The 21,701-nt window shown below is 37.6% G+C and overlaps 1 protein-coding gene across 1 annotated transcript in view; it reads right to left on the bottom strand.

The window, feature by feature from the left end:
- megf11 (multiple EGF-like-domains 11) overlaps positions 1 to 9,058 on the bottom strand; it is an 83,630-nt gene extending 74,572 nt beyond the window's left edge. The window contains exon 1 of the mRNA XM_085412292.1: positions 8,857 to 9,058. The gene's annotated coding sequence lies outside the window, so the exon portion shown is untranslated. The remainder of the gene's footprint in view (positions 1 to 8,856) is intronic.
- Positions 9,059 to 21,701: the final 12,643 nt, after the last annotated feature.

Genomic DNA, 21,701 nt, shown 5'->3' on the forward strand with positions numbered 1-21,701 from the left:
TTGTGACCGCACAGATGATGTGACATTCTTCATAATGATGTCCTCAATTCGGATAACACAGTTTCTAAATAAATCTCCACTGATTATGACATCTGCCTCTGCTGACGCTAAAATGTCTCTGACAGCAGGCACTGCACTAATATAGATAATGGAGTACAGCGTATAGCAATTACAACGTCGTTTTTCTTGTGCTTATTCTAATGTCAAACTTTTTTTTTTTTTTGGTAATTAATCATGTTTGGGTTCCTCACATAACAGGCATGGCACATACAGTCATAAACATGTCACCAATTACAAGCTTTAGGCAAGAAAACTAATTAGTGAAACAACATCACTTAATGAAGCAAAATAACAATGTGCCTGATGTCACATAGCTTTGCCTGCTGCTCAGAATAGTTTCTGTGTTTCGCCCTATGCTTTTAATAACAAACCCTAGGCATCATACTGACAGCCAAATGTTTTGCAGTGCCCTCTGCACCACGTCTGTTCTCTCTTCACAGCCTGGGCATGGCCTCCTGCCGCCACCAGGAGGAAGCACCAGTCATTCCTATATGCACCAGTAAAGCTTTCCTACACCACACAGACAATTAGCCAGCCTGTGACTGATTGCACGTAATGAGATCTATTGGAGAACAGTTGGACATCTTTGGGCAAATTAATGTGTGAATATTAGCCTGTTGAACCGTCTGCTCTCTCACCAGGATCATTCTCCAGTGGAGAACAAAACTGAACCACTGTAATATTCAGCTGCTCTCTGCCTGGCGGCCCAGCCAAGCCATGTGTTCATTTCTGTATTTTAGTTGTACAGCTACAGTGCTGTGGACAAATTAAGCAAAGGTATAGTGTGGACAGAAACACAAATAAAAGGAGGTGGATCGAAGGAGGCAGAAAAGTCAAGTAAAGTCTAGCTGAGCAGCTCACCATGAAATGCTGAAACAACAGTGCGGCTGCCAGGGCAATTTTACACCCCAATAGTTTCACACCTCAGCCACCAACCCCTTCCAACTCTGAACCTTGTGTCTTCTTTGTGTCTTCATTTATTTTGTGTCAGTGTCCAAGATGTGAGAAGCCAAGCAGTGAGAAACTCGTCCCAAATGTCGCAGGGTAAGTGGTGTGTGAAGCAGACGCGGGGAGCAAGGAAGAGAAAAGCCACTGCGCGTGGATGCACTTTGCTTTCTGTGCAGACAATCCTCTGAGATATCAGAGGACTTTACATTACACTTGGGAAAACATATCATTTTATACTGATGCATGCAATGCAGTAGAGAGACTACTCAAACCCTTTACTTACAAGCAAGCAAAAGTTCAGAATACAAATGGCTACTTCAATGAAGTAATGTACTGTCAAACAATTGACTCAGAGTTCAAGTGAATTAAAAAGAAGCAGCTCTGAAGTGACTTTATCTTATGGTACGAACAAATTATTAATGCTGAATTATCAAACATCACTTTACCACTGTAACACCTCATAGTCCAGGTAATTACTTCTCAACTTAGTGGCTGTAACAGCTACAAAGGATAAAAAAAAAACTGAGATGAGTGGCAGGATATGTTCAAAATTGTTATCGAACAATCATTCATCAAAGCACTCTTGATGACTTTAGAAGGATGGCATCTGGACAAAAATGACCTTCCTCTTTTTTGCAACAATATTTTTTTAAAAAATTGTGTAGTTGTGCTCTTTTCTCTGTACGTTTTATTGGACTATTTTTTGTTTGAGTGGGTAAATCGGTTGCTTTTTTCTGTTTCGTAACTGAAATAATCCTGTAATTTACTTACGCTTTACCAATACCTGACATTTTGAGTAAAAGCATCTTAAAAAATAAGTAATAATGCATAAATGTGTTTTATTTCTTTTTTTGCAATTCTATTATCTTTGATTTGCTGTGAAATGAGAAACAGCTATGAACAGCCACTGAAATGAAGTGATGAATTTCGAGGGGGAATCTCCCCTAAGTGGATGTGCTAATAATTTAGGTATTTGAAATTTTGATAATCGAGCACTAGTTTCTAAATGGTAGCTCATCAAAAAAAATGGCAGAATTATTAAAGTTGCTGTCAGAATAATGTACCTGAAAACTGACTTACATGTGTGTACTTGAGTGACTTGAGTGAATCACCAGCTTACTTAGAAGCATTAGTTAGCCTACTCTAACTAATGCTTCTTTTCCAAAAAATAAAAAATCAGAATAAAACATCAACTCTTTCTGTTAAAAGCTACACCTCCTACTTCCCTCTCAGTGGTGTGCTCTCTCCGATAGTGCAGCACGTTGACCTTCTGGATCACTAGTCAATGACTGAATGAAGAATGACTTACCATCATGATTATTAAATCTGAAAATGCGCTACCGGTGCACAAAGGATCCAAACCAGGTGATCTCCATTTGGTGAAATGAGAGCTCCATCAACTCGATTTGCACGATGTACGCCCAATTTTTGCCGTCATGACCTTTTAAATGTCCTTGAAACCACTTGAGCAAAATGTGCCTACTTAGACTGAATACATTAAAAAAAATGAACAAAAGAGAGGCGTTTGTGTGGCTGTGTTCAGCCTGCATAATGAACACATGAGGACGCCTGTTTTAATCATATGTTAAATAAAGCCAAAATGCAACAAATCCATAAAATCCAATGCATACACAAAGCCAATGAAAGTCATTAGAAATTTGTTTGAATAATAACTGGGAAACAGAATATAACCACTAGGCTGAGAAAGCAATGCACTAAAATGTATTCAGTATAAATCATCTGATTCATGAGATGCTCGCACTGTTAAAGCTCATCCTGCGGTGTAGAACTCGACAATATAATTGTGTCGTATATTACAGCTGTGGTCAACCAACATGAGCTTTTCTGCCTGCAATGCAGATGTGTCCGCATTCATAGGCCAACCAATTAATCGGTCTGTCACTAAAGTCTGTAAATATCATAGTGCAGTGAAATGTAGAAATAGTGCACAGGTTGCAAAACAATATAGCAACATATACTTACTGTTTTATGAACTGCAAACCTGTTCATTTTTAATTTATGACATCTGTCAAGGAAAATAGCATGTCTCCATGACCTGAGTGAAATAAAAACAACATAAGGTTGTTAAATTGCAGTTTTCCGTGCCATCTCAACCCAGACCGCTTTGTGTTGTATATAAAAATGCTCCTAAAATCTATAAAAACCTAATAAAAAATGATCATTGTTGTAAATGGAAGCTACATCTCCCTTACGTGCTTCTTTCAGCCTCTATTCCATTATGCTTTCCATTATAACATGGTTGCGGTGGGCAGGGATGCCTGATGCTGGTGCTAGGGGTGCCAAGTGTTTGTGCACTGACCTTCTGCTCCCTGGACAGGTCTGAGTGCAAAAGCATCACCAGTAAGGGGCCAAAGGAGATGGGACACTCAGCTGGCTGGTGCATTATTCATGAGTCACCCCTGTTGAGTGGGCTGTTATTCAGCATCCAAATCCCAGATGTGGTTCAATCTGTGCTCCATTCAGTGTCCTGACTGCTGGCCATTGATCACAGGCAAGGTACGCGGTGCTGAATAAGCGCTGGGGCTTTATGTTACAGGGCTCAAAGCGTCTCACTGATAACACAAAGATCCATCACTAGACATTGGAAAGGCTCCAAAGTATTCTCACTGGAACTGATCAGACAAGCCGAGAGGAGATGCAGCTAAAACATTTGCTACGACGGTGCACAGCATGTGGCAGTGATGTGACAGCAATATGTTGTATGTCAGGTGTCATACATTTACATATTTTTTGATTTTTAAATAAAAAAATAAGCTTATATTTACTTATTCAGAAACATACACTCTGACGCACATCCCTGTCAACAGACAGAGAAAAAAAAATAGTGTGACGAGGTCCCTGTGTGAAAGGTGCCAGAGGCAAAATATCACCCTCTAATAGGCATCATACTACTAATGGACAGTTGAGCACAGTGAATCATTTATCTGCTTTAATCATCAATCACATAAGGGCAGCTAAATGTGGCATGACCACAACTCTGTCTGCATTTGTCAGGATGATGATCATAAGCCATTGATCATGTTGCTGAATTACTGCACAATATAAAACGTGAATAATAATTTCCATTTCACTTTGCCTACTGAGACACAACACTACAATTCTTTGATGTGAGTGATAAATTGTGGTTGTTTGTCAAATTTGTGACTCAGACCCGATTTGTTTGGTTGAGGAAACAATGCAAAAATAACAACATTAAATATGCTGGGGAACATTTAAGTTTTTAAAGCCCTTTTTAAGATGAATGGCTGTTGTTAGGATTTTCTGTTTAGCAGGCGCTACAAACTGCCTTAGTCTTTGACCACAGTTATGAATCATCTTCTCCTTAAGATTTCTGGGGACTTCTGTGAAATCTATCACATCTATTCTAACTCATTTTAAAACATTCTTAGTGCCTATTGGTACCTTTTTGATGCTGTCAAATTAAATATTAAATTTCATCATGTTTCTGACAAGCCAATAATTCACTTTTCTACTTCTGCTCAACAGCCTGAGCTCTCAAAAGGAAAGATTATCTTAGTGAATATCTGTGGCTTCTTTACAGTCCACATAAGCGATTAAATCATTTTTAACTCCAAAGTAATTAGTAAGCAGTAAGTAAACTATGTGTGAAAAGCATATGCCTGAGATGGAGAGTGGATTTCTGCTGTCTAAGGCATAATAATGAATAATAGCCTTATCAGCAAAGCACAACACATCCCAACATGCTGAGATATTATCACTGTTCATTTCCTCAGCTCATGTATCCTGTATCTCTTGGTAGAAAATATGTCATGTGGTCTCTTGCACTGTAACTGACAGCCTAGTCATGTCAAAAAACTTGGGCGTTCTACCAGGGCTCTCTACACAATACGGGGAAGGGAAAAGCGGCAGATCCAAGCAGATGCATCAGCAGTATTTGTAAAAAGTCACCAAATTCCCGCAAGGGACATACTTGTCATTAAAACCAACAAGAAAAGAACTGATGAGTGCATTAATCAGAGCTTGGCCAACTATCTGTGGTGAGCTGTAGTCCACGGCGTTCCTCCCCAAGACTGCACCTGAGGGAGGGAGGATTAACGCAGCTCCGCACGAGCTCGTGTATCTGAAATCTGCCTGAGCTCATCGTTTCCTTGTTCCTCGCTAAGAGGCTGAGGCTGGATATCAAGCAGAGCCAATCTATTCCCCTGCAGAATGCTGGCTGACCGGCATCAATGCCATGCATTGTCGAATTATTAATTAAATGTATGCAAGGATAATCAGATGCAGACATGACCAGACCCTTGGGAAACCTAATGTGGAATTGTAGCTCAATCTAAATTGCAGATGTCTTTTTGTTTTTTAATGCCAGCTAGCGACGACGTTTTATTGGCCTTTAAAATTTTGCATCACTTTGCACTTATGTAACTTTTTTGTGATGCACAACATGCACAACTGTGACTTTTCCTTATAATCCCCACTTACAAGAAAAGCCAAATGCTCTTGAACAAAAAAAAAATAAATAAATAAAATCACCTGTAACAAACGTGTCTATTTTTACTGGTAACGCTACAATATTGGCTACTGCAAATTTATGTCTACAGACGAGGTAGGTTGTGGGTGTACGCTGAGGGATAAACCGTTTTCACTCCCTCTACTCAACGCAAAATGTAAATGCCACAGCTTTCAAAAGTAAAGCAAAGTCTAGGTCCTGCCTCCATATATTTCATTAACTTTTGTTAATGCAGTTGCTATGGCTCCAGGGTATTTGCTCAATGCTCAATGCACTTTTGCTGAAATAATAAGATCTATCAGTCATTGCAAAGCAAAAACGGCTTAATTTGCAGAATAAAGGTCATACTAGCTGTTACTTCTGAGGGACTGACAGAAAACAGTGTTCATTACAGCAAATTCGAAAAGAAACTAAGCCCTGAAACACAGCACTATGCTGAGGTGTCCACATGCAGTTTTCAAAATCAGTGTCAGATTTATAAGACTGAGACGACTTTTTAGGATTTGCCCTTTTGAACCAGACCCAACCCCCAAACAGTACACAGCAGTTGTAGTTCTGCAAATCCCAATACACTAATGGAGAGATTTCACACTGCCAACAGTCTATGTCTACGCCTGCGGGGAAAACTATTTCTAAACATATGCATGAAGCAGTGTTTTCAAATCCCTTAATTCACATGTGTTTAAGAGATTATATTGAGCCTGTGTGAGTTTCAACCCCCAGCTGGTCAAATCTTAAATGTAGTTACTGAAAAAAATTGTTAGGTCATCTATAGAAACGGAAATGTAAACTATACATGTATACTTAATCCCTACAATTTCGGTTTAATGAATACTGTGAGTTGCTACATAAAAATCACATTACCACCATGGAATGAATTTTTTCTTTTTTCTTGAGATGAGAGAAATTGGTCAGCCTTCCACAGCTATCTGCTTTCATTAATCAGCCCTAATTAAACATATTGATTGAGCCAAACATCGGGATTTCCAGTTGAAAGGGTTTACTAGACTGTAAAATGCCTGCAAAAAAATGACCTCCACCGAATGCACGAGGCACTTAGGTGCCCCGGACACAGTGATCCTTTAAGTGAGCCCCCAAAATAAGACAAATATGCATCTGTTCAGTAAACAACATCAGAATTTACGGTGTCTGAGCGGCAAATGTCGTCCTTGGCTCCACTGAGAGCTGAAACCACTGAAGCTGAACAGAGTATTACTTTGGTTTCTGGCTCCATGACCCCTCATTAGAGGAAAGTGTTGCTTAAAATCACAGCTTTAACCAGCCCTAACTCTGGATATCAATGTTTATATATATATATATATATATATATATATATATATATATATATATATATATATATATATATATATATACCCCTTTTCTCCCATTTTCCAAGCACTTGCTATGCCCTGACAGATTGAGTGAACTACTAAAAGACAATGACTGTTTTTCTTTTACTAATTATCTACAAAAGACTAAAAAAAATTATTACAGTTAGGTATTGTTATTCACAGTAATATTAGCAAGAAAAATGTAAATGTGATTGTTAGATGAAATGATTCCCTAACCTGTCAGACAAAGTGAAGGATTCTTTAACTAAATAAACACTTAAAAAGCTATTATCCATTCAGTGTTTACATGATTTATTGACACAAAGCCGAACACAAGGTCATTTTTTATATTTGTGAAAGGCCTGACATTTGAAGATACTCCATTTTCACGGGACAATAGGCAGGTATGAAAAAGGAATATGGTGATTTTGTCAACTTGTTTGACAGCCTAAAGCTGAACTGTGGGCATAAAGAAAGGAAAATGGGAGCAATATTTGCCCACGCTTTCTAATATTTTGACAGGTCATGGTGGTCCAGAATAACAGCTGATTTGACAAAGGAACAGATGATCTAAATATAAAGGCAGTATTTGTTAAACATGAGTTAGGACACTGTGAATTATTGATGTGCTCCAGTTAACTGGAGAACAAAAAAACGAAATGAACACAGAACATTAAAATTGCGGTGTGATTTAACTAATTGTGTAGCCCTTGAATACTCAGAAATGAAGCTGTGAATATCAAGTGGAGTCTTGAAAGGGGTTACAATGAACAAGCCAGAGTTTCTGGAAACACAACAGCACACACCAAGTGTCCAAGTCTCACTCAAAAACTAAACCTTCACTGCTGTAGTGTCACGGTGCATCCCTGATAAATGACTTTATGACAAATTGCTATAATGCAGAGAACCCATGCTGAGTATGTGGAACAATGTATGCAGCGCCAGCAGGGCAAAGCAACAGTAGCTACAGTGTGCGTATTTCTTTGTGTGTGTGTCTGTGCGTTGTGTAACTGATAGTGATATCATCAAAACTGTATGTTTTAGAGACGGGTTTCTTGGTTTTGTTTATTCTCCCACAAAGGAAATCAGCAGCAGTAATTATTTCATGATTAAACCATGGTGCAGATCTGCTCATTGACTAACAGGCTAATGCAAGTTTAATCAGATGCTTTACGTTGCACTTTGTTGTCATCTAGTGGTTAAAAAATGACATAACATGCCGCATGTCATTTCTATTCTGTGCATCCAAAATGTTCATCAGTCTTAATCCTTGAGTTTGAAGGACAGACCATTATCTCAAATCCTGGTTCTATGAATGTCTCTTAAGCTTAAAAAACGACGTCGTGACATCGCAGTTACACAGGGGCCACTTACACTAGTGTTCATATTAAATGTGTAATATTTATAAGGAACCAGGGAATGAAAGATCACATTCAGCACACAACCAACCAAACTAACTCCAGGCAAGGCAAAAAAGCATCACAACAATGCATAAACTGCAGCAGTTCAAATAAAAGGAAAGAAAATCTAAATCATTAGCATTCAAAGCTTTACAGCTTTTAAAAATGACAATCTTCAAAAGTAATAGACTAGTTTGAAAAGGCAGAGTACATTGGCATACAAAAATATATATGGGATAAAAGAAAAACACTCGGCTTCGCGACTGCAGCAGATTAGAAAACTCTCCGGGATGATACAGCCCTTTTCTTTGGCACAGCGCGCACATTTCCGTGGGATATACTCGCCAATAGCCTAATTAAATGGAAAGCACAATTTGTCACAGCAACCAACAGCAGCGCGCTCAGACTGCAAGTTACTGCGGAGCCACTCCAGCAGTTAAAACAAAAATACACAATAATGTATTTCTCTCTCTCTCTCTCTCTCTCTTAAAAAAAAAAAAATCTGCTTTAACAAACATCTGGAAACATATTTATCGCCACACATGCTGCGCGTGCCGATGACACGGCTGCTGCAGCATCATTTACAAATCGAGCCCGATTTGTCGGGGGGAGGAAGCATTTGACTCACCGTTCGCGGAAAGCTGAATTGGAAAGTTATCGACCTCAAGGCGAAAGAATTGACAGGGTCCACCGTGCAACGAGCTCTTCCATATTTAGTTAAAGCAGAAAGTGAACATTCGGGCAGGATCGGTGAGAGCAGGTACTTTGTGGAGTTGTGTCAGCGCAGGGCTTTTTCACACTCGGCGACGCGCACGAGACAGGTGCAAGGAACCGCCGCCGCTTCCTCCCTCTCCTCTCTCCCCTCCACGGGGTGAAGCGCGGCCCACTTTAAACTCTGGTGACGTCATGGGCGCTGATGCTGATGCTGCCCTCCTCCCTACCCACCTAGTCCCCATCACCCTGCCGTACACCTCTCCGCACATAAACACACACTTGCTTGTTCTTACAGAGAGGATGATTCCACAATATTATTAGAGCAACCTGGGAAACATCTCCCCTCTAACCTCAGCAGTTACAGCCTACAACCTGTAGGATCTCTTTCAGATTTCTTAAAAGTCTTTTTTTCTCATTCTGCAAAGCATCTTTCATCTAAGCTACTTCTATACATGGATGCAACATTTAAAATTGTATGTGGTGAAAGAAGCAAATTGCCTGGAACAGCATAATTATTATAATTAGATCCTATTTCTGAAAGGATGCACACTTTAGTTCTCCTGTGAACCAGAGAGGGAAAAAAGAGGGGGGAAAAAACAAGTTACTTAAGACTGAATTTTTTTCCCCTTCTCTTTAAATATTCAAATGATTGTTCATAATCCACCTTTACTAACAAATCCTCATCTGCGTGTGACAGATTTAAGGAATATTGCTAAGTTTTTACAGCGACTTCTCGCTTTGCAGTCCTGATGTTTCCAAGGATTTTTTTCACATGGAAGATTTTCAAATCAAACCCTGGATCTGGTTCTTAGTTTGATGTTTAAAGAGATGTGCCGCTTAGTGGGAAATTAGAAGGTGTTAAGAGGAGGGAGACTGTTTAAAGAAGCTGTGCATTTTTTTAAACTGAAAAATAATGGCTGTCATTTTAAATATGAGTCTCTTGATACTTTTATTAGCAACAAAGTTTAAAAAAGACTTCTAAAAACACATAAATGTGCCAAAGTTTGTCATAATGTGACTTATAGCACTTTATTGAGTCCATCTAACTTAAACACTCACATGCCTGACATGAATACTCATGAGATGAACAAATGTACATTAGTCACAGTGCAATCATTGTGTTGTTTTTGTTGGTTTTCTTAAAGAAAAATGCTCAAATATATTTTTTCAGCAGGAACAAGTGGGTTGGCAGAGACATTACATTGTGAGGATGTGGGAAAGAATTGATAGATGAAGAAACATTTTGTCAGTTTTGGTCTTTTCTTGGGACTTATTGATGAAAAATGTATGACAGACATATTGTGGAGCAACAGCTTTATCCTTCAGGTGAAACTCAATGCAGAATGTGTTGAAGAAATGTGACAAGACTGAAAAGCAAAACATGACATGTCCTGTCACTCACTTTTGTTGCCGATTCTTGTTTTGTTTCCATTGCCTAGCACACGTGTGTTTGCCTGCATGCCAACCAGCCAGTAAGAGTACACTCTGGATTGTAAGATAGAACGTTGGAGGCGTTTTTTACCTTGGCTTTGTCTGTCCATCAGAGCCCTACTGCATGCTCCCCAGCACAACTGCAACAGATGTGTAAAAAAAAAGTGTCCAAATGTACCAATGCCACAGCATAAATTACTTTAAGTATGCATTATGCAGCTGTTGTATAATCTGATTTCTTTTTTGTAATGCATTCATGAGAAAACATCATCATCTCACTGTCCTATTTAATTGAGGCAAGGCTAACTGCTGCTGTTGTCTTAACTGCTGATTATATGAATGTAATTATTTTCAAATTGCTCAAAATTAAAGTTGAAATAACTGCTGTTGCCAAGTAGAGGTACAACCTCACAAATCCTTATACTTTTTATTATATTATAGTTATAATTTAGGACAGAAAATCCACAAATTATCACATTTGAGAAGCTGTGAAAATAATGAACTCTACAACTTGTCTGTACTTCTATGGTTTCTTATTGTTTTTAGCAATATTGGTATTTTAAATCTTTTTCTGGTTTTGGTTGTTAGTTGATACAAAAAGATTTCTTTTGTGTCTTCATATTTGTAGTGAAGTAGAAATGGTGCATATAGCCCAGCATGTATTCCATGCAGCTGCACTAAACTCAAGCCCCAGCAGAGCACCGTGTGGTCTGTGTGTGTGTGTGTGTGTGTGTGTGTGTGTGTGTGTGTGTGTGTGTGTGTGTGTGTGTGTGTGTGTGTGTGTGTGTGTAGCCTTTTACTTATTCTTGCTGAGTTAAGCTGAGTGCTGGACTTTTGTTTTCATATTTTTATGTTCTCGGTCACATATGCAGTCCTCTGTGTTTTGCTGTTGGCTTTGCTCCAGATGAACCACATCTGCCCAATGTTAGAACTGCTTTTGCCTCTGTATTATTGCTTGCTGACTTATCATAATCAAACAGAAGGGCACTGCTCCACCTTCCCACTGCCACTGGCTAAGGGGTAAAACTTTCTTTATATAACATGATAATCTATCACTCTACTTAAGGCTCTTAAAGTTAATTATTCTTTGGAAGAAGTTGATCGTGAATTGAATCGCTTTATTCTTCTTTTATTTCTTGTTTGCTTCTTCTTGCCACATTCATAGAAAACTTCTTATAAAACATTTTGAGATTAAGAAAATTGGCCTCCTCGCATTGATACTCGAGTCAAGAAATCATACACTACGTTTATAAAATTTAAATTAAGGAACACTGCTTCCTGTCCAGAGGGAGACACTCAAGGTGAAGGAAACAAAGAAAAAAGACAAAAAACTAGAAGGCTCGGCACTTGAAAGTCTGTGCAATGTAGGCAATTACATTAAGTGTACTGAAGTGGGAATTTCAAACCTTTTGCATGCAATTCAACCATCAAATAAATGATCCTTATTTATGTTAATCCAGAAATAGAAAACAGTGCATGAGTACCCACTTGTCCTGCCACAGCTGTCCCATCCTGTCATTGTTTTTCTGTATTAGTCATTGGACAGATTTGCATGTTTGGGACTCAAACTTTTGGCCTTTTTTCTCAGCAGGAGCAACTGGCGGCTGTTATCGGCTGCTTCAGAAGCTGCCTTTGTGGCCTGCTGCAATCCCAGACCACAAATCCCCAACTCCCTGACCAAAGTAGTGGTGGATGAGGCAACAAATCCACAGCATCAAACAAGACATAGTGTATTCTGGTTTTCCAACACTACTGCTCATCCTCAATCAGCCCATCTGAGCTTGTTTCTTTTATGTCTCATCTGTTGTCTCCTGATGGCACAGCAGTGTCTGGAAAGTGGAGAAAAGAGCGGACTTGTTTTGACCATATCAGGGCGGTAGGCCGGCTTTGTGATAGACTATATATACAGATCCATCTATCTATCTATTTTCTTAACTGCTTATCCAATTCAGGGTCGCGGGGGGCTGGAGCCAGTCCCAGCTGTCATAGTGGCTAGAAGACTGTATATATATCTTTTTATCTTTTTTTTATTACCCACACTGTTTGCTCAGAAGTGATTCCTGACTTCCTTTAGGTACAACATGCCCAATGACATTTTTTGTTTTTCAGCCTCTCAGTAAAACAAACCTGCTCATTAAAAATACTAAAACTAACAACAACAGACGAATAAATTTCAGGTAAATTTGACCACCATCTTTCTTGTTTCATGGTGTTTCTCAATGTATCAAGCAACACAGTTCATTTAATATTTACGAGGTTGGATAACCCCCCAGTTCCTCCAGAATTAACGTCCCCGTTATTCAGGATTATCCACAGATCACATTTTCAACACTTTTCATTTTAAGTACTTCCTGCCCTCTGGACATTTGAAGATATATATACATATTCTCTGCTTTGAATGATAATTTGTCTCCTATGTGTTTTTTGACAAAAAGTTCAATTATTTAGTTGATTTTCTCTATCTTCAGTACGTGTCTTCGAAAATATAGAATCTATGAATATTCAGATGTTCAAATTCTGCTTTTCCTGTCACACATAAGATGCGTCCCGCCTTAGAAAATCCTATTTTAATGCAGGTGCACTGGAGATTTCATGTTTGCACATCACACGTACATGTCTTAACCTCTGAATGGAGGTGAGAAACTTTCCTCTTTCAGTAGATGAAGATGAAAAGAACTTCTGTGTCAAACTGCACACATACTCCATTCAGAACAGTGAAAGTCAAACATCCATGACATGTAAAAAAAAAAGAACAAAACCAAAAAACAGGTGAAACGACTTTTTGAGAGGAGGCGTTAAATGCAATCAAAGACAAATAAAAAAATAAGTTACCAGCACTGCAAAAGATTGGAGTGTTAGATAACTCGGCACCTACTACAGTCATGTATTCGAATGTCTTTGGGCACCTGCAGATAAAGGTAATACAGACAAACAAAAAACACTTTCAAATGAAAAAGAAAAGACAAGAAAAACAAAAAATTGAAATGTTATCTTTTGGGATTGCTTGATGTTTGCTATCTTGAGTCAGAAGCGGACCTTTCAATTGATTATTGATTCGGAGCACATTCGAAATTCCACGAAGGAATGCCTTATAAACAAATAAAGAGCGAGTTATTGAATGGTCTTGTCAAAGCTCACATTTGAATCCTATTGAAATGTTGTGGGGAACATTTGAAACAGTCCATACAAGCAAGAAAACACTCACCCTGGCATCTGAAGGATTTTTACATGGAGAATAGTCAAAAACCTTGGCAGCCCAATATCTGAGACTTTGGAGAAATTATGCAAAGTGCCCACAAGAAATTAAATATACGAAAAGTGTTTGATGCAAGTCTACTTACTTTTTCCATTACATGTACTGATATTTTTATTGAATAGCAATGTTTCACTTTAAGTGTTCTTCCATCTTTATTTGTAAGCAGTGTATTGAAGAAGCTTAGGGTTAGTGTCTCCTTTCAAAGAGAGGCAACAATTTAGTAGTGATGTAGTTACTTTTTCCACATGATTTTATGTACGATTAGTATTAGAAATAATTATATTTTTTTTCTTTCATTTTATGAAATATGATCCCCTTCAATCTCACTGGCACAGTGTGCAAAAACAATGGTCGTTCTTTAGATCGGAGGTTCCCCAAACAGCCCCAAAATAAGCATAATGTTGTTCTTGTCATCCTAATTATGGTTCTGTGACTATATGTGAGGCGTTCCAACCCCTCAGAATGGAAAAACACTGCTGTAGATGTTTTATGGTCCACATTAGATACCAACACTCTAGAAAGGTCTGTTATGCTCAAGTGCCCACAGCGCAGTTTGTCAAATGAAACTTACAATTCTCAGATTTCCTGTCTATGGGCCAATCTTTCCTCTCTGTCAGTCCTGGTTTATGAAGAAAAAGCTGATTATGGCAGCAAGATGCTTTTGGTAAAACAGGCACGGCTCACTGGCCTTGTGTCCGTCAGGACGATGTGTAGAGACTTCAGGGTAAATTGTAAAAATGGGAGTCGATTTAAAGTTCTGCTTGATGTCTAATCTACACGCTACATTTAGGCTGACAGCTAATACATCATTAGGGTAGAGAATGTCAGGTGAATCTACTCTTTGGTAGACCTAGTATATTTTTTTACACAGAGATCAAACAGTTTGAGCTGAGCAGTTTTCCCCAACAAAACAAAAAAATTTAGTTGAATGACTCCTTTTTAGGGATGAAAATTATTCAAAGCGTCCCATCTCCAGCTGGGAAGAGTAGTTTAGTCAGCGATTTTAATTCAGGAAGCAAGCCTTTTTTGACTTAATGGCGGTCATCATTGTCTTCTCCATCCTCCTCCTTCCATCGCTGCTGTGGACTCTCTGGTGGTTAGGAGCACTACCCTCAAAGTATTTAAGAAAGAATTTTAAATATGTAATGGGTGTATGTTTCATGTCCTTCTCAACAACTTTTGTGATGATGTTTTTCCCCTTTTTCTTACTGTTTCTATCTCCATTGCTTTATGTTAAAAAAAAAATAGTGAACAAAACTTGGGAGTGCGTAAAAAGTAGACAGAGGATTAAATCTCTGCTTTTTTATAGTCTGCTCTTGTTTAACAGTTGTTTGACAAAATGCTTGTAGGCTACTGGGTCCTTTACTAGAGGACACAGTTTGCTGCAAATATGATAACAAAAAAAAAAAACATCCCACACATACACACACACAAAACCCCATCATTAATGCAACATGAGTCTGTCCTCTGAAATGTTAATGTGTTTATACAATCATTGTGAAGATCAGCCTTCTTTATGACGAGAAAATGCAAATGCCATTTTTTGCAGCTTATATCACTTTAAGGTAAATACTTAAAGGATAGAGGGAGGTAAGTACAGATTACATTTTGGGAAAGAGCAGTTCTCTGCCCTGCAGAGGGGGAGAGAGGAGAAAGCGGCGCAGAAAGAATAACCAAAACTGGGTGTTCAGTACTGTTATTAGTCAGAAGCACGCTCCAAATGAGTTTAACATTATAACCGTCTCCACAACCCTCAGGCCCCCTTCCAGGTTAAAAACCACATTTATACAAATAGACAAAATTTCAAAATGTTGATAATTGATGAATAAATAAGTATGTTTTTTGAAATTATAATTTTACCATTCTTTTATCCCCTCTCAAATACTACAACATGTTATGGTTAATAAATGAGCTTCGTCTTATTTAAAATCCACCGGACACAGATTTATTTTACAACATAGGGGCAAAAGAACATTCAGATGGTGGCAACGTTAGTGGAGAAAGAAAAGACATAAGTCTGAGCCTCTGTAAAAATCCACCCTCTTGTACAGTATGAAAAGAATCAGCAGCTTCTAAACAGCCACAGCGGGTGTCAACAATAATAAAAGATAGCAAATGTACAAAGGGAAGTATTAAAGAGGGGAGGGTATTGCTGTGGATGAAATCAGAAACAGAATCCTTGGCGATTTTGGTCTGAAATAAATAAAACAGGAGCAGAGCACGAACAGAAAATTTCACTGCCTTTCTGAGAGGCTATGACCTAAAATAGTAAAATGATTTTAAAACACCATCTTCAAATGAGATGACTGGGTTATTTACAAGTCAACTCATCTGAAGATGTCGCAGTTTTAAAGTAATGTGGGAGGAAGAGAAAAAAGAGGAAAAACACTATAAATAAGCCTTGTCATTGCTTTGTTTGCCAGGTTTAACTTAACTGGTATATGTTTAATTACCACTGTAATACTACATTATATCAAAACTATAGTTTGACAGCGAATTAATCACAAATGGCTTTTGAGATTGTTCCTATGAGTTTCCTATATTAAAATATTAATAACAAGCAACTGCCAGAATGGTAATTTTATCAGATTCTCTTGCTTTATTCTTCAGGTTTTATATATATATATATATATATATATATATATATATATATATATATATATATATATATATATATATATATATATATATATATATATATATATATATATATATATATATATATATATATATATATATATATATGTATGTATGTATATATATATGTGTGTGTATATATATATACATACATACATATATATACATACAGCCACAGCTGTATATATATATATATATATATACACACACATATATATATACATACATACATATATATACATATATACTGAGCTGGCATTTAATGTAAATACCTAACACCTATAGAATAAAAGAATAGAAACCATTTAAGCATGATGAAGGTCATGTGTATCATTGGTATTTTGAAATATTTTTAAATTAATAGTATTTTAAAATAACTCAAAATAATGATAACAACATAAGGGATAAAATATCTTGAAGTAAAGAGGGCTGGGTACTTTTCATTTCTTTTGCACCGCTTTATTTCGTCGTTTGCACTACAACATGCAGTTTCTGGCTTTTTCCTTATTGATCCTAAAAAAAATCCTTTGCTATTATTTTATAATGAGGAAACGTATTTAACACAACTTTTTGTAGATCAATCACGATTCATGTTAATTAGATATAGACTTGGTGGCGACTGTTTCTTTCATCACTGACTCTGTGACAGAGATGTTAATTGCATCGAATGATTTCGAGTTATGGCGCCGTTAAAATGGGCTGCATTATACTCAGAGGAGCTTCTAATATACACTGTTCAAAAAAATTAAGGGAACTGCTGGAGGTCATTTTGTAGGGGTCTGATCGTGATCCTTCAGTTTCTCCTTGCACAAAGGAGTGGATACTTGCCCTGCTATTGGCCGTGTTCGATGGCCGTGTCCAGCTGGCCTTGCCTTTCCTCCACATTCTTCAAACTGTAAAAGTGAAACTTCATAACTGGACAGACTGATGTCTGTTAACCAACTTTGCCTTATACTGATGATTGAGTGTCATTATTGTTGGTATTATTTTTAGTAGTGTCTATATTAATGCCTACATTTCTGTTTAAATAAAAAATATCTCTTTATAAATATGTTAATGGCACAAATGATATCTTGCAAAGTAAGATCACAGCGATGTATTTATCACAGAAATTTCTGATGATGCCATCAAAACCTGTAAGCAGAGCTGCTGTGTTATATTGTAATAGATGTACCTGTCATTAAATCCAGGTGCACCCAGCTGAGTGCAAATTAAATACGTCTTCCCTAATTATATTGTCTGTTAAAAATGCAAACTCTGAACAAATAAGTCACCATGTTATTAGATTTCCCCATTAAATGGAAACTCGCTATTACTTAGAAAAGCAACTGCTTGCTCTAACACAATTCATGAGGTGTCCCTTACACATGGGCCCACAAAATTCTGACAAACATCAAGTCTCCTCAAACAATTATACAAGATGTTTCAAAGATGTCCTTGAATTGCCGGAATAACCTTGTGGTGGAAAATTACTGAATCCTTTTATTTTCTTATAGCTACTTTTGTGGCCTCAACCTAATCCTGTTTGAGTTTAAAAAACAGCTGATATAAAACCTGTAATTTGCAGTGGTAGAAAGTGGCTACATACATTTATCCACTTGAGTCTTTCCAATTTCACATGATCCTTTTAACTCATCTATGTTTATTTAACAACATACTTTTTACTTATAATAATAATAAACCAGTTTGTTTGTTTGTTTTTTACCATTTTTGCTTGGGATCTATGTTGGGGCAATTACTTCCTGATTTCACATGTCAGATTTTTCTCGGTTAACCTCTCAAATGATTAGTTCAAGAATGTTAGACTCACTGATATTTAATATGAAAATTTAAAACTGGTCAAGCAGCGAAATGAAAAACACACATTTGTCTGGCAGAACTTTATTTTTTCCAAATTCCTGCTCATTCATTCAGTTTGTGACTTCTTTACCTTATGAACTTGCCTGCGATCAAGGACTAAACTGCATAAAGTAACATATACTTTTCCACCCAAAATGGAGTAAGGTCCTAACTCAGTTAGAGCCTCACTTGTTTCACATTTTGTCATGTCATCACTTGATTAATTCATTTTTCACTCAAAATAGCCTTTTCTCAGTATTTTCTTGAATTGTCTTCGGCAGCAATTAGAGCCTCGAGTATTTTTGTGTAGGATGCTACAAGCTTGGCACACCTATATTTGGGTGGTTTCTCTCAATCTTCTTTGCAAAGCTTCACAAGCTGCAGCAGGTTGGATGGGGAGCAATGGTGCACTGCCATTTTCAGATCTCTCCAGAGATTATCATTCTTAAAGTCCTGCTCTGTTCACGCATGAGGCCAAGCTTATTCCTTGAACCGAACTACCAATGCCATCTTAATGGATAAAGTCCTCATTATGTGAGCACTGCCTAGGGGCCAACCTCCAATAGAACCAGTCTCAGGGTGGGGCAGTTATCTGTTGTGAGGGGAGGATGATGAGGAGACAACTAACTAACTAATTTACTAAGTCATGTTGGTCTTGATTTGTTTATCAGGTTTTTTGACAGATCTAAGATAGAAAGATATAAAAGTCTATTTATTCTGTTTGAGTTCATTCAGAGCAGCCAGACACTAGATGTTCTGTTGTCTCTTCTTATTGGCCACATATTTAGTGTTTGTTAATTTCCACTTTTTAAAAGTTGTCACATTTGTCAAGGCCATTGAATTGATGTCATGTTTCAAGAGCTTGTTTCAGTTTAATTCAGCTCAGCCTCATCTTTTCAGTAGCAGTTGGTCTTAGTGCATTGATCTTGAGCAGCAATAATGAGCCCTTCAGTTTCTGACTGTAGGCCTGCTGTTTTAAGCCAGCAGCTTGTTTGGTCCACATCTCTGCCATTTATTCATTTCAAATACTGTCCGGAGCATTTTCTTCCCATTTTCTCTTTCATTGTTATAGGGTTTGATGTTTGCCTGCCATTTCCGCTTAGCTGGTGGTTGGCTCATTTTAGCTGTATCTTTGGCATATTGAGCTCTCTTTTGAATATAACGGCTTCATTAGTGCAGTGAGAATGATTTTTCTTGGGTTTTTTTTTAGTTCTTTCACTATCTTTAGCTTTGGTAAGGAGATTGTCTTCTTTATGTTTGAGGTATGTGTCCAATGTTCTTGTTTTGTTATTTTGTATGTGCTCACAATCTGAGTAAGGCCTCTTCCATCTAATGTCTTTCGAGAGTACAGAACATCTTTTCTATCCTTCGATCCATCTCATCATATTCAGGGTCACAGGGAGACTGGAGCCGAATACAGCTGTCAGTGGGAGTAAGTTGTGGTACACCCTAAACAGGTTGCCAGTCTATTGCAATGGTAACACATAGACACAGATTCACTGTGACTCGAACAGCCAATTAAGGAAGAATCACCAACTAAACTTCCCATTGTATTTTATTTTTCCCTGAAATGTTCTTTTTTTTTTAACAGAGTTGAATACTTCCTTTTGGTCAACCAAAAGGAGTAAGATTATTTCTTTTCCCAGTCTTAATCGCCTTCATTATGGCTTTATTCATAAGTAGTTGATCTACATAACTCCTACATAACTACAGTATTTTTGTTTTAGTGCTAGCAAGTTGTTGTCCACCAGATTCTTGTAGGATCTGGCTATTGGTATTAAATTTAAAGTCTTACACAGTGTAGGATTAAGTAGTACCACTTGTTAGTCGACTGCATTAGTTGGGCACTAACAATAAGGAGGCCATTCTTCATGGTTTTCTATGATCGTGTCAGGTTTTCATGTAGTGCTGTTGTATTAGCCAGAAGCTTGTTACGCCATCATTCCCCAGGGTCTCCCAGTTTCTGGATTTTTTGGATAGTTGTTGTTGTTGCCTAAGATGTCACTGACTGCAGAGGCAGTGGCATAAAATAATTTGTTCACTTCAGCAAGGGATAGCTTATCATTAAGCCTATTCTTAATAGCCATGATTGCTCTATTAGTTATTTTTAACCCTCTCAAGCAGGCGTTGCAGATTTGCAACAGTTAAAAACTAACAACCTGATTACCCCACATACATATTTTATGAGTTTTTTTTACTCAGAAGTACCACTGCAGGTATTCTTTTGTGCATTAGCAACAAAAACTTAATTTGAGCCTGAGAGGGTTAATGCTGATTTTACATGCTTGTCACATTTAATTTTTAGCATTAGTGGTCTTTCATCAATGTTTCTTTTACAGCCTTCCATTTTCTCTGGATGTTGTTTACCATTTCCTCTACTTTTACATCAGCACTGTGTTGCATTTGGGTGGTCTGATTCATTTGGTTGGTTTACTTCATCGCTGTGCTCATTTTCCTCAGCACTTAATGCTGCAACATTGTTTTCGTGGTGATTCACATCTCTTCCCCGCTCTTGAGATGTTTTTATCTTTTATCCTTTGAATTTCAGTCTCTGTCAGCCTCGTTTTTAATAACGTCCCTTCTGTTGTTCGCAAGGTCATTAGTGGTCATATGAGGTCTTGAAATACACTTCAATCACATATTTTTACTTTTTCTGTCACCATTCTAGTTCTAGCTGGTTTTCGATGGTTTTCAGAGAGTCCATTTTATGGGCCCTCATAAGCATCATACTTATTGCTTAGTGGGGTGATTGTCATTTGCTTGCTTGTTAGAGTTTGTTCTAGTAGCAGACTGTGTGGTTCCCTGTGGAGGAAAGCAGTCCTTGTTTATGTTATGGTAATCTATTAGGTTTTTATGCCATTTTGGACAATGATAGTCAGAGCCTCTGTATCCAGAGGCTACATTTCCCAGTAAAAATCACTGGGTATTACCATTATTATTATTATTATTATTATCATTATTATTATTATTATTATTATTATTATTATTATTATTATTATTATTATTAAAAGGATGTGAGCTAATGGTCCTAAAAGTGGACCTATTATCTTTTTACTTATTTTCTTTCATTATTATGTCATATTTTTCCATATTTAACATTGGCCATGTTAAATGTGGTTGAAGTTTCGAATAAAGAGGTCAGTTTCTGTATGAGTAATCCCTGTGAGCCAAAAGCTCAGATTTCAGACTTCTTTAAGTGCTCAGTTTCAGATAATTTATGTCAGTGAGAGTGGAAAGCCCTTAAAGCACTCAGCTCTGGGCCCACCCAATTGTTGTTCAAACTTTCAGTTTAGGAGGGGCAGCCAATCCGAAGAAAGAGGCTAAAGTGATTTGTTTTAGGATGAAGTCAGTGACGGCATTTCTTATAAATGAAGATCTTTTTTTTTTTTTTTTTTTTAATGCAAAGCTACTCTAGTTTTGGCTAATAGGCTTCTTTTAGTGACCGCCTTCCCGTTCGTTTAAAGTTTAAACGAAACTTTAGGTAACAGCATGGTAATACCGCCGATCACCAGCAGAGGGAGAGCTGCAACAAGCCCAGCCGCGCTTTCCGGAAGACCAATGAAAATATTTTGTGACGTTTCATTCACCTCCACCCA

The sequence above is a fragment of the Rhamphochromis longiceps genome, linkage group LG7 (genome assembly GCF_057381845.1).
Source record: "Rhamphochromis longiceps isolate RC_006_pf linkage group LG7, R_longiceps_female_GT1.1, whole genome shotgun sequence".
Taxonomy (NCBI): Eukaryota; Metazoa; Chordata; class Actinopteri; order Cichliformes; family Cichlidae; genus Rhamphochromis; species Rhamphochromis longiceps.